General features: G+C 37.4%; 1 long non-coding RNA gene across 1 annotated transcript in view; it reads left to right on the forward strand.

Annotated features, from left to right (window-relative positions):
- LOC132508526 (uncharacterized) overlaps positions 1-18,136 on the forward strand; it is a 50,607-nt gene that overhangs the window by 12,157 nt on the left and 20,314 nt on the right. Inside the window, exon 2 of the long non-coding RNA XR_009536620.1 lies at positions 10,660-10,789. This is a non-coding gene — a long non-coding RNA (uncharacterized LOC132508526). The remainder of the gene's footprint in view (positions 1-10,659; positions 10,790-18,136) is intronic.

Genomic DNA, 18,136 nt, shown 5'->3' on the forward strand with positions numbered 1-18,136 from the left:
GGGACTGCTGACCAAAGAGCCATGTTGCAAAGGATTCTGAGCACCGTCTTTAGTTGTCAGTAGGAAAGAATGCTGTCCTGTTCGTCCTTGAAGGAAGAGAAGCAAGAGTTCATAGTCAGGTCCCTACATTTTTCAGCCGTATCTGTCCTTATTCCTCTTCTGGATCCTCAGTTCCAAACAAGGTGTTATCACTGCCTGCTCTTATTCTTTTATAGTAAATTTCTCACTGTGTTGCATTGTCCATTATTTGTCTGATTAGCCCACTAGATCAAAGTAATTTGTGAGCACTTGGGTGTTTACCTGTCTGGTTCACATTCATTGTGTATATAATTGCCTAGCTCAGAGCAGATCCTTAGTGCATATTTATAAAGTGAAATTAACATGATTCAATATTAAAATACTATAAAAGAACTTTAAATAAAATGCCGTAGAAGCTGAGACTATAAAGAGTTTAAATTTAACTGTGAGGGAGTGGAGGAAAAGGGAGCCTGGGAACACTTCAGAGAGGTGCGTTTTTGTATGTCGTCAGAACAAAAACGATGTTGTACTTTTCCTGTGGGATTTTGGGAATGAACCAGAGCATAGCCTTCTTGCTTATGCTGCTATGATACACGCCCTAGAGACAATGATGAAAGCTATGACATAGAAAAAGGGACTTCTGGGAAAAGGTCTTGAAATTTGGGGTGTTACACAAAAGGACATGACGTGTCTTGCCTAGTGAATAAAGCTCTACTGAAAACTTTTAAAAGGAGGCTGAGTTGCTTGGACCACGTAAGAGACAACTTTTCAATACTGGCGTGCGCGTTCAAAGAGTGCCGATCTCTCCAAATACAACATTGTGAAAACAAAGTTTGCTCGTTCATTCTGTTCAGCTGGGTATGCAAGATTCTGAGTTGCTAAGTGGGAGGAAGTGTGGAGAAGCAGAGGAAACACTCAGGACCAAGTAGGAACAAGAAAAAGATTTGCTTATGAGTTTATTTTATTCCTAGTTTAGTGACAGAGTGGTAAAAGGTCTTCATGAGTAATAAGAAAGCTGAGTTCCTCCCCTGAAGCATGTTCTATTAGGGAAATTTACATATAAAAAGATGACACTGATTATAAACAGTCTTTATTCTGTTTCCAGAAGGGAGTGCACTTCTCACCTGTTTAAACAGTTATCTATTTTCTTCATCTTTATCCCTTAGGATGGAAATTTATCTAAGATATTTTAATCAAATCCCTGTCTTCTAGAAGATATCATTGAAACAAACTTTCTCCCGTCTTTCCTTCCTTCCTTCCTTCCTTCCTCTCTTTCCTTCGTTTCTTTGTTCGTTCCTTCCTTCCTTCCTTCCTTCCTCTTCCTTTCTCTCTCTCTCTCTCTCCATCTTTCTTTCCGTCTCTTTATTGAAGTATAGTTGATTTACAATGTTGTGTTAGTTTCAGGTGTACAACAAAGTGATTCAGTTATACATACGTATATATCTAATTTTTCAGATTCTTTTCCTTTATAGGTTATTACAAAATATTGAATATAATTCCCTGTGCTATACAGTAGGTCCTTGTTTGTTATCTATTTTATATATGGTAGTGTATATATGTTAATCCCAAACTCCTAATTTATCCCCCCCCCGCCATTTCCCCATTGTTAACAATAAATTTGTTTTCTATGTCTGGGTCTGTTTCTGTTTTGTACGTAAGTTCATTTGTATAATTTTTTTAGATTCCACATATAAGTGATATCCTATGATATTTGTCTTTCTCTGTCTGGCTTACTTCACTTAGCATCTTGAAAATATGGTGTCATTTTAAAAACCAAGCATGTATACTGTACTGTGTAGTGATACAGTCCTGGCTTTTCTTCTTCCTGCCTCCTGTGTTTCAATATGACTTCTCTGTCTTGTCTCTAACAACCTACCTCCACCTGACTCCCAACACTGTTATCCTAGTTACCCAGCTAATCTGCACTGGGCAAATAAAGCAGATAAGCAAACACATTAAGAATTAAAATATAAATAAGAACAAGCAAATCACATGATTAAGAGAACCTATCCTGGCACAACATTTACCACATATGGGCAAATTAGTTGACCTCTCCATGCCTCAGTTTTCTTATCTATGAAATGGGTACAATAAGAAACCATACCTTATTATGTTACCGTGAGGATTAAATGAGAACTCTTAGAATGGGCATGGCACATAATAAATACTAGATAAGTGTTTACTATTATTATTGTTGTTGTTCTTAATTTAGCACTAAGATAAAGGCTAACAAAATGGGAGGTGTTATTGTGGAGGATCTGCAGAAGTAATTTGTGTTCTCAGAAGCATTTCAGTTTCATTTGGGACCACATATAATGGTTGAGTTCCTGCAGTGTAGCCTCAGGAGACTGGCTGACTGCATTCTCCTTCAGCTCATAGTACAATATCTGAATCTTTCTGTCAATCAAGGATCCTTTTTTACAAATTTATTTTTTATTATAGTTGATTTGCAATATTATATTATTTTCAAGTGTATAGCATAGTGATTTAGTATTTTTACAGATTATACTCCATTAAAAGTTATTAGAAAATAATGGCTATAATTCCCTGTGCTATACAATATAACCTTGTTGCTTATCTATTTTATACATAGTAGTTTGTATCTCTTAACCCCATACCCCTATCTTGCCCCTCCTTACTTCCGTCTCCCGACTAGTAACCACTAGTTTTGTTTTCCATACCTGTCAGTCTGTTTCTGTTTTGCTATATATTTGTTTGTTTAATTTTTTAGATTCCCTATATAAGTGATATCATACAATATTTGTCTTTCTCTGTCTGACTGATTTCACTAAGCATAATACCCTCCATCAATGCTGTTGCACATGGCAAAATTTCATTCTTTTCTACGGCTGAGTAGCATTCCATTGTGTATATATACCACATCTTCTTTTTCCATTCATCTGTCGATGGACACTTAGGTTGCTTCCATATCTTGGTTATTGTAAATAATGCTTCTTTTGGATATATACCCAAGAGTGGAACTGCTGGATCATACGGTAGTTCTATTTTTAGTTTTTTGAGAAACCTCCATACTGTTCTCCATAGTGGCTGCACCAATTTACATTCCCACCAACAGTGCATGAGGGTTCCCTTTTCTCCACACCCTCTCCAGCATTTGTTATTTGTGGTCTTTTTGATGACGGCCATTCTGACAGGTGTGAGGTGACATCTCATTGTGGTTTTGATTTGCATTTCTCTGATGATTAGTGATGCTGAGCATCTTTTCATGTGCCTGTTGGCCATCTGAACGTCTTTGAAAAAATGTCTATTCAGGTATTCTGCCCATTTTTTAATTGGGTTGTTTGTTTTCCGCTGTTGAGTTGTATAAACTGTTTATATATGTTGGAATATTAACCCGTTATCAGTCATATCATTTCAAAATATTTTTTTCCCATTCAGAAGGCTGTCCTTTATATGGGACTGAGCAATTTTAATGTAAAATGCTAAGTGCAGGACAAAAGTTACCACATCAGGTCCCAATGGAAACTGTGCTTTGAGGAGAGGGACTGATGTCTCTTTTCCTGGTTAACTGAGGGATGAACAAAGAGATCTTGCCGTGGGCAACCCCTGCACTGATTCTGCAGTGTGATCCTAAGCTGTTTCCAGCCCCAAAGGCTTCAGTCTCTGTGAAACTGTGCAAATCAGACCACAAGCCACTTGGAGACCACACAAGGACAGCCAACACACGCTGGAGGTCATTGCCACAGCTCTGGGTCCTCTGGGGCGCTTCAGGGCACAGACCAAGCCTTGGCCTTGGATGCTCATGGGAAGTTCGGATATGATCCGTGTAAATCCCAGTCAGGTAGACCACCAATCTCCTGAGAGCTGCTGCTTGGCAGACACCAGCTCAACCCACTTCCAGAAGGGCTTTCACAGCACTCTGGGGGCACTTCCAGGCCAGATTTTGGGGGCAGCAATGGTGGAGGCAGCAGGCTCACCTGGACTGGAGCACTGCCCCACTGGATCTGAGTGTCCCAAAGGGGTCGCCTGTGGCTGAACCTAGAAATGAGTGTGCCTGGCCTGTGCTTTGAGCAGCCTCACTCTCCTCCCCACTCGCCCCCTCCTGCATGTGCATACTGTGTGACAGTGAGTAGACTTCTTCCCAGATACTGACCAACTTCAGAAATTGAGCTTGTGGTACTTTATGAAAGTGTGTGGAATTTTAACCCTGAGTAGGTAAGCCTGCCTATTGTAAAACATGGTTATTTATTTTTTAACAACTAAAAGTAATTTTTTAATTGAGCATCAGAAACTATCTACATATTCATAAATAATGCTTTTTAAATTAAAAGACAGTATTTCCATGAGTTGTCTGAGAATTGAATGTAATAATATTAACTAGGAATTAGTCTATTATTATCTTGTTAGACACCAACACTAATATCATCTTTATGATGAAGGAATGCATATGTACTCACATACATTCATATACACATTCCTAGACTGTGTGTATCTACATGATTATATATCATAAATTTATATTTTGATTTCTCATTTTTTTCTTTAAAAACATCCTTTCATTCATGCCTAGTACTAACTCTCAGACAAAGCATGTTTTTAAGGATTAGGCTCTTGTTTAGTAATATCAGAAAGCTATAACCCTGAAGTATTAGCTGATTAAAAAATAAAAATCAGTGATTCTGCAGTTAGCCTTTGGCTTCATTTCAGTATTGGGTTAGTGATGTTCTACTTCTAGCTGGGTTTGAAAAATTACCTAAAATTATATCCCTTATTGATTATTAAATTCATCCATACATTATTGTCACGGCTGTTAAGCGAGAAACTTAATTTGCTCTCCTTAAGTCAGTTTAATTTTCTGACATTTCACTAGACTGTACTTTCCTGGACAGGAGCTGTATTTCTACCTTCCTTACTCCAGTGCCTGTAACATATAAGAGCTTAATACATGTTTCCTGAAGAAATGTCCCCAAATCCTGCTTCTCAGTGTTAGTTTTGAGCCTTGAGAAGAATGACAGCCTTGGAAAAGTAAATTTAAAAGTTAGAATAATTAAAATGTATGTGAACTATCCCAAAGTAAGGTTCCCATGTACTTCCACCATAGGGTTTATCATTCTTCATTTTTATCATTTGTCTCTGGATGCCCCACAGAGGCTACCATAACTGTACATGCCTATCTTTCACCCTTTCATAACACTTCTGCTAAGTTGATGAAGAGTCCTCTCCTCTTAGAAACAACTGTGGCACATATTGGAATTTCCAAAGCCATCAAACTCCCATGGTATGTCAGAGACAGGTGTCCATGCGAGTGGAATTAGCAACCCCGGCTGCAACCACTAGTGTACTGCAAACCCTGCCAAGGCAGGACAGGAGGAGATGGGTGTCAACTGGATGCCGGTCCATCCCCTCAGGGTTGAATAAGAATGCTCTACTACCAGGAATGGAACAGGTCTGTTCAAGGCCACAGTGGACAGTGGGCTCTTCTGTCATTTTGCTACATGATCCAAACTCCCAGCATTTGAGGGAGACTCAGAACGTGAGCAGAACATCCCAGTAATGGGTGCACATGACTCTGGCAAAACAGGTACCTTTAAGGACCTCACCATTTATTCTCCCTAAAAGGTTGCTCCATGTGGCATGATAACAAAACTGGTATCAACAGTTTGGGACATGCACGGGTGAATAAGGGAATGGGATGTTTTCAAATTTATCGAATGGAGTGAATGCAGAAAAACTTGTTTCGCAGTTGCTGCAGATTAGCTTCAGAGAGAAAAAACCTCTACTAGTCATATCCATCATGCTCTAAAGGGCACTGTCTATTCATACACTTACTAAAGCTATTGTCTGCTGAATTTAAATAACAAACACCAAAAAAACTGTAGTTTATCTATTGAAAATGGGAACTGTTGGCAACACTTTTTACATTCATAATGTAACACAAACATATTCCTCTCTCTCTCCCCCCCCCACACACAAATTTGCAGCAGAAAAGGACAACAATAACATGTATAATTTTTACTGGATTATGCTCTAACTTAGATGGCTGAATTGTGCACAATTTAATGATTACAAAAAACCCCAAATGCTGCTGAAATCAAGTCTCTATATTTAACTTGTTACCCCATGTCCATCTTCCATGGTGATCTAACTAGATACTTGCCCACTGTGATTATTGACAGAAGGTTCTTCCATTTTCGGAGAAACCACAGTTACTAGTTTTAGCTGTAAGAGCTCCCTTTCTCCTCCTCATCAGCAAGCCTAGGCAAGATTCCACAGACTGTATTTTTTCCTGTCTGTCCCCACCTACAAATCCTTTATCTATTCAGGGAATAGGAAAAATGCAGGAGTCCCCTTTGTGAATCGTTTGTAATCAAAAGTCCTTTAAAAATTCTGATTAGGACAGGAATGAGTGGTATAAAAAGAAGTAAACTTGTGGAAACTGGAAATGGCAAGGAGTTGAGTTTTCTTCTCATTCTTTAGCACAAAATTCTGGGCTTACAACCTTTAAAATCCTATTATGAAAGACAACCACATTACAAAAAATTGAAAATAATACAAAGATTAGTGATCCCAGTAATTCACTCCATAACTTTTTTTCTTTGGATTAAAAAAATACAATTTTTTAGGGAATTCCCTGGCGGTCTCCAGTGGTTAGAACTCAGCACTGTCACTGCCAGGGCCCCGGGTTCGATCCCTGGTCAGGTAACTAAGATCCTGCAGGCTGCACAGTGTGGCCAAAAAAAAAAAAAAAAAAAAAGTACAGTTTTTAAAATCATGTCCAATTAAAAAACACAGAGTCATAAAATAAAAGAATAGGAACATAGGATATGCACTCAATTGAAATATTTTGAAGAAGAAAATTGACAACTGTTGCTTTGCAGCAAATATATGATCTCACTAGCAAGGTAGAAAAACTAGGAATTCATTATCTTTTTAAAATGTCATAGGTAAACCAGCACAGTAGTTAGGAGCATGGATGTTAGAGTCAAAGCTTCTGGTTCCAAAGCTTGACTTTGCCACAGAACTCTTCCTGTAAGCTTGGACAGGTCACCTCAGTTTCCTTTTCTGTAAAATGACAATACTCATTGTACCTACTTTGTCATGGTTTAATGAGTTAATAACAGGAAATACTTAGAAAAGATTCTAGAATATAATAGTATATGATGAAATTAAATTATTGTTACTATTCTTCAGTTTCTAGTATTTTTAAAATAAATACTGACCCACAATGAAGAATAATTGTATTTCTAGTCTCTGAAAGGTTCTTAAATAATAATGAATGATAAACTCCTTTTTCAATTTGAAAACCAAATTTAGTAATCTCTTAGAATATTATTATAAACTATGCTTCAGAATTAAAACCCTTCCCCACAAAGAAGAATATACTTTTCTATGTTTTGTGCTATCATTTGATAGGAGGATGCTATTATACCAGGAGTTGGAAACTCTACACTGAGAAAAACCATTCACGCTGACTGCAAATGTTACCAGTGGGAGGAAGATTCTAGTATATCTAATTTCATCACTGATAAATCTATGAGTGACAATAGGTCTGCCTTTGGACTAAGTCTAAGAAATTCTCTTCTCACATGCAAAATGTTTTTGCTTAATTTTATGGTCTACAGCTTGAGAGCCATTTTTTATCATTTAGAATTGATAAGGCAGCCAGTTTCCTGCCCTAGAGATTTTGTCAGATAAAATCAGGTTTTATCAGATACAACTTCTGATTTTCTTTTAACCTAAGTCATGATTATAATCTTCTCTGTGCAAGCAAAAGGGAATATTTTTACTAGATCATCTGTGATAAGATTTGTGACTAGTTTTTCCCGCAAAATATTTAAGTTTTGAAATTATTTCCTCTTTCCTCCAGGACACTATAAATAAACTTTTCCTGTGTGACTATTTGGTTTTCTTCAAAATATATTAGATCATATTTATCACAGACATATTCTCTATTTCAAGTAGAGAAGATGCTGTGTATCGCTTAACTTAGCAGGACTTTTTGTTCAGATTTCCAGATAAGGCATAAAATCAGCTTTAAAAATAAAAAGGGTAGGCTGTTTCCCACAGAGTCCACCGGTGTTCATAGGATGAGAAACTGGCCCCCGTGTTGTTTGATAAAAAAGGAATTCCTAGTACGGAGCTATTTTTAGTGCATCTGATGGAACATCAGTGCCATCCACATTTCCTTAACATGTTGTGCTATATTCTCCCCCCCCCCCGAACATTCCAGGATTGTTTCATTACCCAAAGTAACAGGGAGAAGTCACTTAAGATTTTTCTCTCACAAAGGAGAAATGAAAAGCTGTTATTATTATACTAACACATGTTTCTCTTTCTGCATCAAATATACAACAGCATTTGTACCTCTGCTAAAAATGATCACACACTGAGAGATGGACCAAGCCCTCCCGGAATTTTTAATTTATTTTGTGACTGTAACATCAATATGTTTAAATTACATGTTTATTTCTGTCTACATTTTGGATGTGGCCCCTAGTGACTAAAAATAGAAGTTTGTGTTACTTTGCTGCATTGATTTCTTTTCCTAAGCAATTGACTAACAGTTGTTGACTTCTTTGTACAGTGAGATCTTGGATAAAAACAACATGCTCTCTCTCTTTTAAATAGAACACAAAAACAAGTAAAGAAATGTTTTTAAAAATCTGTTAAGCAAAACCCTGGTCAAAGCATAATCTGATTGTCCATACATAGAAAGCTTGTATTATAATTATAATTGTTCTTGAACATAACTGTAACATCTCTCCCCCTTCCCAAATATGCAATTTTGATTTAACACCAGGTTGATAATCACCTGACCAAAATTAGATTTCTTGATCATGTACAGACAGATAGCAAATTTGCAGGTTAGTAATGCGAATGGAAAGGAATAATTTTGGGTAATTTCCTTTTGACTAAAACTACTTTTATCACAGCTCAGTATCCCTCTTATCACATATAGTTTCCAAGACTTTATTAAAGACATTTGTCAGAAAGAAAATCTGGATTACAGGTAAGAGTAGTTAGATATATTCATATATATACATAGAATATAATAGAAGTTGGAACTGTGTATGGCTGTGTGTGTGTGTGTGTGTGTGTGTGTGTGTGTGAGAGAGAGAGAGAGAGAGAGAGAGAGAGAGAGTATAGGATCACATAATAAAACAGTTTTCCTAAAGTTGGGAATTTGAAGGGTGACTATCATATACTGCCACACTTTTTGAGTTGCAAAAAAGTCTACTGAACTTTATAGATTTGAGGTTTAAAGCTTAAACTTTTCCTTTGAATTTTTTCATTCTAAAACAGTTGACCACCTGGTTTTTAAAAAGAAGGGTTTCAAAATATTGCAAAAGTGAAATGACTCATAAAACAAAATCTAGACAAAGTAGAAATAAATTTTAAAAATTAAAATACAAATTTATTTTAAAAGCACATACGTTTTGCATTAAGGGGAAAGTGTAGCCTTCCCAATCATCTTTTTCTCTCAAATATTCAGAGTGCATTTTTAGCACATTGTGCCAACATTCAAATGTCAGTGGTTCATTATTTTAAAAACAGCATCTCTTTTACATGACAAATATTGAAATATAAATTCTATTCTTTTCCTAGGGTCTTGTACACAAAGTCTCTTTTATGGCTTTGAGATCATTGCTAAGAAGCTTTTAAGTGTTCTTTTTGTATTCTTTTTGGAATTCTGCATAGGAACTAAACCTTTTTTTTCTGCTTGAGAAATGTTACCTGAGAGAAAATCACTTTTCAACTGTTGTGACTCCTTACAATTTGTTTCTTCTCTTTTGTCGACAATACCCTTCCCAGCATCAGTGAGTTTCAAACACCTCTGTTTTGATTCAGGGATAGAGTATTATCGTTTTTATATTAAAATGAAGAACATATGTGGGGATATATTGACACCTTGTCAGATGTATTAACCCCAGGGAGGATGGAAGGAGGGACACAGGGATGAATAACACTCTTGCCTGTGAGTCTCTACTGAGGGTTAGGAAAACATCCTGGCATGTCCTTTTGTAGCTTATTGGTTTCCTGAGCTAAGTTAGGGATTAGGACAAGAGGCGTGGCTGAATCTCTTCCTGAAGATTGTGATTCTGAGACTCAGAGGAATTGAGACCCAAGTTTCCCACAGCAGAGCCAGAAAAATAAATAAATAATAATTAGGCCTGCACCTCTGACATTTAGCCACTCCTGTGGGTATTGTATCTGAGGCCTGATACATTTTCTTTTCCTAGTTGAGGCTGTAGCTGCTTAGAGCAAAGAGTAGATATTTGGTTGGCACTAAATACATACATATTTTCTGAACTCTACAGATAATAAATAAAAATAATAACCAAATCCTTAAAGTCCACTGAGGCTGCATGGGCCCTCTCCCTTGCAAGATAATCTGTAGGGCAAGGTGTTCTTATAAATCGATTCAAAAGGAACTACAGAGTGAGAAATTTGTGGATTTTGTCAGAATGAGAATTTGTGCTCAAGATTTCATTAACCAAACCATTTTTGTAGATCTGTTATTATCACAGCAGAGTTTGGAAGGGCTTGAAGTTGCCCAGAAGTTTACCTATTCAATTCAACAAATAAATAGGCAACTATGATGTGCTAGGCTGGATAGCAGATGCTGGCGGGTATAGAAATGTATTCTAGTATCTTATTTCTCTCATTTTCTCTTTATAGCTGGACTCAACTTATTAAAAAAAAATAAAAAGCCCACACCCTTGAGGGAGAGCATTCCTGGGGCTTTGGAATTCAACACCTTTGTCCTGACTTCACCCCTACCAGTTGTGCAACCAGAGCCTTGGCCTCTGTAAGTAAGCATGGTCTTCATGCATGTATGACAGGTTGTAACAAGAGTTGTAGTGATGTATACAAGGTACATGAACGGGCACATGGTGACTTCTCTTATTTTCAAGCAGTAAGCAAGGCTGGACCCAGAATTCACTTCCAAGATGGAAGGAACTCAAATTCTCTGTTCATCTTGAAGAGCTAAAGAATTCGTTCCTTTTTTTAAATTTATTTTTTATTGAGGTATAGTTGTTTTACAATGTTGTGTTAATTTCTGCTGTACAATGAAGTGAATCAGCCATATGTATAAACGTATCCCCTCCCTCTTGGGCCTCCCTCCCCCCTCCCCCCAATCCCACCCATCTAGGTCACCACAGGGCACAGAGCTGAGCTCCCTGCCCTACACAGCAGGCTCCCACTAGCCATCTGTTTTACACATGGTCGTGTATATATGTCCATCCCAATCTCCCAGTCCATCCCACCCCTGCTTCCCCCACAACCGTGTCCACACATCCGTTCTCTATGTCTGCGTCTCTATTCCTGATCTGCAAATAGGTTCATCTGTACCATTTTTCTAGATTCCACATATATGCGTTAATATGTTGTTTTTCTCTTTCTGACTTACTTTACTCTGTATGACAGACTCTAGGTCCATCCATGTCTCTACAAACACTATGGAGTTTCCTTAAAAAACTAAAAATAGAACTACCATATGACCCGCAATCCCACTACTGGGCATATACCATGAGAAAACTGTAATTCAAAAAAGTCATGTACCACAATGTTCATTGCAGCACTATTTACAATAGCCAGGACATGGAAGCAACCTAAGTGTCCATCGACAGACGAGTGGATAAAGAAGATGTGGTGTATATATACAATGGAATATTACTCAGCCATGAAAAGGAAGTCATTCCTTTTTAAAGATATAGTTGACACTGTGAGGAGAACTGAATGCTGACTAAAATAAACCAGAATAGTAGTTATCATAAAAATTCTGATAAAATTCCTTGGTTTTCTTCTACTTAAGAGCACGCCTGTCCTGGGCAGAACTGAGAAATTACTTTGGTTTGTTTTCTTCACATTCACATCTCATTCAGGTTTCTTTCACAACTCACACCCTAACTTCCCAGAAGCTTCTTTCTCTACCCTAACACTGTTAAGTAGCCTATTATAGTGGGAAGCAAAGTCTCTCCGAGGTGTTGGCTGATACTGGTTAAACCCCTGTCAGCTTACCAGCTGCTCTACATTTTAATAGGAGGTCTCTAGAACACACAGGACTTTCCAAACCCAGGGAATCATGCTATCTGGTGAGGCGGACTGTCTTTTCTGTAGCTACTCTCTCAGAAAGCTCACCCATCTTTATGACACTAACTTCCATTTCTATCCTTATGATTCTTAAAACTATGGGCCAAGCCTGCCTCTCCCTCCCCAATTCTGATTATGTAACTTCTTAATGGACCTTTCAATTGATTCAACAGATATTCATGAGGCATCTCTTACGTGTCAGGTCAAGATCAATACCTGAAATGTATTTCAACTAGAATACCTTCTCTCTTGTGCCTGTTGAGAGATCTCCTTATTCTGTTCTCCAGCATTTTGTACTATGCTTTGTCACCAATGCCTAGCAAGTCTTCCTTGAAAGAACTGCCATCACCTTGTACTCAGAAGTTACACTAGCTGGCTGTTCCAGAAACAAGAATCTTACAGCCACGGTGTGCCACAGTTAGCACCTGCATACAGATCTCCTTCACTTTACGGAAGTGGCTCTGAGCGTGGCCACTTTACAGCCTGTGACCTTGCACAACTCATTAACTTCAATCTTGGTTTAATCATCTGCAAAATATAAACAATAAAACCTGCTCTGACTCCCTCACGGGATTATTATAATGCTCAGTTGAAATACTGCTTAGGAAATAATTTTACATGTCATATTTATCTATTTACACTGATGTGAATATAAAGTCTTCTTGTTTTCTATCTTGTCTTGAGTCAGACAGACTTGAGTTCAAATCTTGAATCCTCCACTTATTACTCATGTGATCATTAGGTAGGCGACCTAACCTCTCAGAACCTCCATCTTCTCATTTACAGAATGGAGATGCCAACCTCCCTGCAGCTCGGTAGAAGAATTAAATAGAGGAACACTTGGGAGCGCACCAAGGGCTCAGTGCCAACTTGTGTGCCACAATGCGAATTTTTCTTTCTGTTCTCATTGGTTTCGTTCTTTGTACAGGTCTTTCTTAATCCAACCTATATAATTTAATTCTATTTTTGGAGCAACCTTGTATTAGCTAGCCAGATTGGTCAGTGAATTAATTTTCCGTGGCTTCCATAACACATTGCCACACACTTAGTAGCTTAGAACAATGCAGATTTATTTTCTTACACTTCTGGAGGTCAGAAGTCTGAAGTCAGTCTCACTAAGCTAAAGTCAAATTGTTTGTTCCTTCTGGAGGCTTCTTGGACTGATCCACTTCTTTGCCTCTTTCAGCTTCCACAGGCTGCCTGTGTTCCTTGGCCCTTCCTTATGTCACTCCCAACTCATGCTTCTGTCATCCCATCTACTACTTACTCTGAAATCCTGCCCTCCTTTTCCAAGGACCCTTGTGATGACATCATTGGGCCCGTCTGGATACTCTCCCCATCTCAGGATCCTTAACTTATACACATCTGCACATCTGCAAAGTCTCTTTTGCCATTCATGCTCACATTCACAGGTTCTGGGAATTACGAAATGGACATCTTTGTTGGGGGAGGGGGTGTCATTATTCAGCACACCATAGTCATTTCCCAATGAAACACAGGTTTACTATGACCATTGTTACCTTTCTCTCTTTACCTATTTAATTACTCCTTCCTCAAAACATCCCTTTTTCCCTTTGTCCAAATTCTACTTATTCTCTCTGAAGTGTACAGTTAAATCAATAGATCAATAGATCTCTATCTATTAAAGTTGGGTTCTGTACCATATAGATCAATGCTTAGTTATGTGCTAATGTTTACTATTTCTTGCCAGATTTAGGCTTCTCTCAGGCAGGGACACTAAACGTCCTTATACATTATTTTTAAAATCACACAACACTCCTTCATTCATATATTCATTCATCAAGGGGTTATCAAGCATCTACTAATCTACCAAAAGCCAGGCCTTGCATTCTGTGCAGGGAATACAAAGTTGAACACAGAATAGTCCCTATCTTTTGAGAACTCATTGAGTGATGGGGGTGTGGTAGAGACAGTAAAGCTCACCGTGTATTTTCCCAAACTTCTCAGTCACCTTACAGGTCATGAAATGTGGGCAGTAGTGATATGTGTCACTTCTGGATTGTGGTCACTTGTGGGTCTTTGGCATTGTTCTGTGCCACTGGGTACAGCTACAAGATGGTGGACTTCCATCCTGAGTTCCTGAGAGACCGTATAGCAAAGCTTCCTGAAAATTCATGTGGGACGTGAAACATGTGGGAGATGCAAGATTTTGCTGTGTTGAACCACTGAGATTTGGGGGTTGTTATTATCACATTCAGCCTGGCCCATTCTAATTAATACAGAAAAAGGCACACATGATCCTCTTTGGTGTAGTGTGACAGTGTGGCTAAGAGTTGGAAGTGGAAAATTCTGTGGAGGAAGCACAGAGGGAACATTTGAGGTGGCTCTTAAAGGGGGACTGGAAGGCCTGAGATGGATAAGGTGTGAGAACAAGCATTTCCCCACAAAAGCAAAGAGTACACATGAAGGCTTGGAAGCCTGAGAGAGAGTCCAGTCAACAGAGAAGGGACTCAATTTCTGAGGGAGTGAGAGGGAGCCCAAAGGCCAGGGCTGGTGGGTGGAGAGAATTGTATAGCATTATAAAGCATTTTATTTTCAATTTGTAAGCTAGAGGTTCTCGAAAAGCTTTTTAACAATTGTGTTCATTTATTTCTGCTTAACATAGTACTACAAACACATTATATAAAGTTGGAAAGACATAGAAAAACAAATGAAAAAAATTATAATCAATGTTCATACTGTCACACTAGGCAAGAACTATTAATGCTGCTTTTGTTTTTCCTTCCTTCAAATATGTATATATATGTGTATATACATACATACGTATGTATGTATACATACATATATGTATACATACACATACATACATATGTATGTATATACATACACACACAGACACACACACACATATATACATATTTGACTTTTTTCCCTAAAAATTGGGATCATGTTTTATAGGCATTATTTTGTTTGTTTTTTCACCTTTTCAACTAAAATTCTTCAAAAAAAAAAAAATCTCAGTTTGGGCTGATAAAATTTCAGTGACTAAAAGATATACCATAATTTATTTAGCTATTTGGCATATAGGAAAAAAATCCATTGTTATAGAAACTATCCCTTTAAGTAGACACATAAAAATTAGTTTTATTGAGGAATAATTTATATTGAATAAGATTTACCTATTTTAAGTGCAAATTTGAGGAGTTTTGACAAATGTATGCAGTTGTGTAACCACCAGTACAATCAGGATATAGAACATTTTTATCACCACCAAAAAGTGCCTCTCTGCACCACTATTTGCTGTGTCTTTCCATGGTACCTTAATACTCAAAGCATTTCTTTTCTAATCTGTAGTCACGTGGGCCTCTTGCCCCCCTTGTATCTCAAGTGCTCTGGGGAGTGAATGCCTGACGCAGTGAAGTGCTCATATGGCACCCAATTTAAATTTAAATTTTTACAAATATTTTACAAGTGAGGAACCTACATTTACACCTCATAATCACCCGAAGTTTGTACTTGAACATAGGGTTCATTCTTGGTGGTGTATATTATTTGGAAACTACGTACTTTTTAATTTGGTGAAACTCTGCCGAGCCATTTATGTTAATGCAGGAACAGATAACTATAAAAACACTATTTCATTTACATAGATCTTTCTTCCTTTTCTTTTTTTTGTTTCTAAATTCACTGATAACTGTCTTCCCCTTAACATATCTTTGTCTTCCCTTTTGCAACTTCTTGCACTGAATACTTAACTCATTAACTTTTCATTTTTAAAAACAAAACCATTTAAAACTATACATTTATTTTTGTTATTAATTTCTAGTTTCATTTTGTATTGAAGTGAAAGAATATGTTTTTCATGTTTTCTTTTTTGAGGGGATTAAAGAGGCAGTTTATTGATAGTTTCATGGTGGCCTTATATAAAATTAATGTTTGAAAATATTCAAATAATACTTGAAAAGGAGATGAATTCTAAATATTTGTAAGATACCATTTTCCATATAAATATCTTTCTTTTCATTAATAGAATCAAATATTGTTAACATTTTAAAATTAAATATTAATTTAAATTCTTACTTTGTTATTTAATACTCTACCCATTTTACATCTTTAACTGAAGCTAAAAATACATAAGAGAAAAGTGTATAAATAGCAAGTAAACATTTCAATAATATCACAAATAGAACACAGCAATGTACCCTCTATCTAGGTCAAGAAATTTCTCCCCATGTCTTTTCTATCTACGTGATTTGTCAGACCCTGAGAGATGTATGTACTTACTGTTCCTAAACCATTGTTCAACATGGAAATGCTCAAGTCCCTCCCAAGAGCTACTAATCTAAGTCTCAGTGGTACATCACAGCACCTGGGAAATTCTGGGGCAGAATTTGGGAACAGATGTTTTTCTCCCTGAATTTTAACTGTTTTGATTTATCTCCATATTCAAACTTTCACCAAATGATACATATTTTCTAAAAGCTTCAAATAATTTTCTTCAAATAATTCATGCTACTGCACCCCTAGTTTGAGAGCTTATTACTTCTCGCCTGTAGCAGAATGCAAATTCCTCACACCATCTCCAAAGTTATCTTCCAAAAAAGAGTTAAGTCCATTTAGTCCCCTCTTGAATATTTAATGCCAACCAGTGCCTATAGAATAAAGTTTAAGTTTCTCAAAATGGCATCCAAAACATGTCATTATTGGGCCCATTCTGATTCCACAAATTTCTCCTCTCAACCCTTTGCTTACTCATCATTCCTCATGTACAACTTCCTCAAATTCCTCAAAATGGTACCCCAGGCCTATCAGTATTTGGGCCCACACTCCTTCTACTCATCTCTCTTCTCACCCCTTATAAACCACATAATGAAACGTGTTCTTCCTCAACAGCAACTTAACATGTTAGTCATTCCACCTGGAACGCCCTTTCCCTCCCTTCCTTTCTTATCTCAATTCTGCTCATTCTGAGAAACTCGCCACCCAATACCATCTTTCCCATTCCCCAGTGATAAACAGAATTACACTTTCATCTAAGTTTTCACCATCAGATTTTAACAAGTTTTCAACATGACACCTGCCTCTTCTTGTAACTGAGGCCACTAATTGTTACTTGCAATCCAACTCCACTCATATTTCTAAGACTTACCTTAACCTCATTGAGGAAGAATTTCAGAGGGTCTGGGTTACAAGGTCATTCTTATTGTCATCCAATATTACTTTTTGACCCAGTATTGGAAACTAGGTTTGTGCCTCCTTCTGGGAACCATAATTTCCATGTATGGAAATTAGATTCCAATCTTGTTACTAATATTCCTAGTACCTCTCTCTACCTGTAGGATCACTCCTTGCTATTGCCAAAGTCACTCCTACCTAAAAAGGTCCTGGCGGCATCCCCCAAATCCCACCACACAGGCTGGATCTCTTGTTCTGAGACGCCTCCCTCTTGCTGATGACTGCCCTCCTAGTTCTCCAGGCATTGGCTTTGGGAGGATCGGAATCTTCAGCTGTGGCCAGCTGTTGCTAGTCCTGCAGCTACACTCTGGATTGCCACACTGATTTAAAGTAATATCTTTCCAGAGCTCATATTTAGCATTGTGATGTATTTTATACACCACACATATTTTTGTAGCTTAGGGAAAATGCAATGAATGTGATGCTAGATAAAATTTTTTTGAAAGCTTTATTGTGCTCAAAAGAGTCAAAGTTGTGAGCTATCTATTTAACTATGGCTATTGAATGCCTTGGTTCATAATGTCACAGTGTTTTTACAAAATATTTCTGTTTTTATTTCTCTGGTTAAGAGGGAAAGTTGAGTGCCTAAAGAATTTACAAGAATAAAATATTTAATGTTTAATGGCCTTGAGATAAGTTTTTTTTCCCCCTAAAACATTGTTAGTCATAGACACACTTTCAGCTTTATATTCTTTTTTTAAAAATCTGTATTTTAGGTTTATCTTGTATGGGACTCTCTGTGCTTCCTGGACTTGATTGACTGTTTCCTTTCCCATGTTAGGGAAGTTTTTGACTATAATCTCTTCAAATATTTTCTCAGACCCTTTCTCTTTCTCTTCTTCTTCTGGGACCCCTATAATTCAAA

The sequence above is a fragment of the Lagenorhynchus albirostris genome, chromosome 18 (assembly GCF_949774975.1).
Source record: "Lagenorhynchus albirostris chromosome 18, mLagAlb1.1, whole genome shotgun sequence".
Classification (NCBI taxonomy): domain Eukaryota; kingdom Metazoa; phylum Chordata; class Mammalia; order Artiodactyla; family Delphinidae; genus Lagenorhynchus; species Lagenorhynchus albirostris.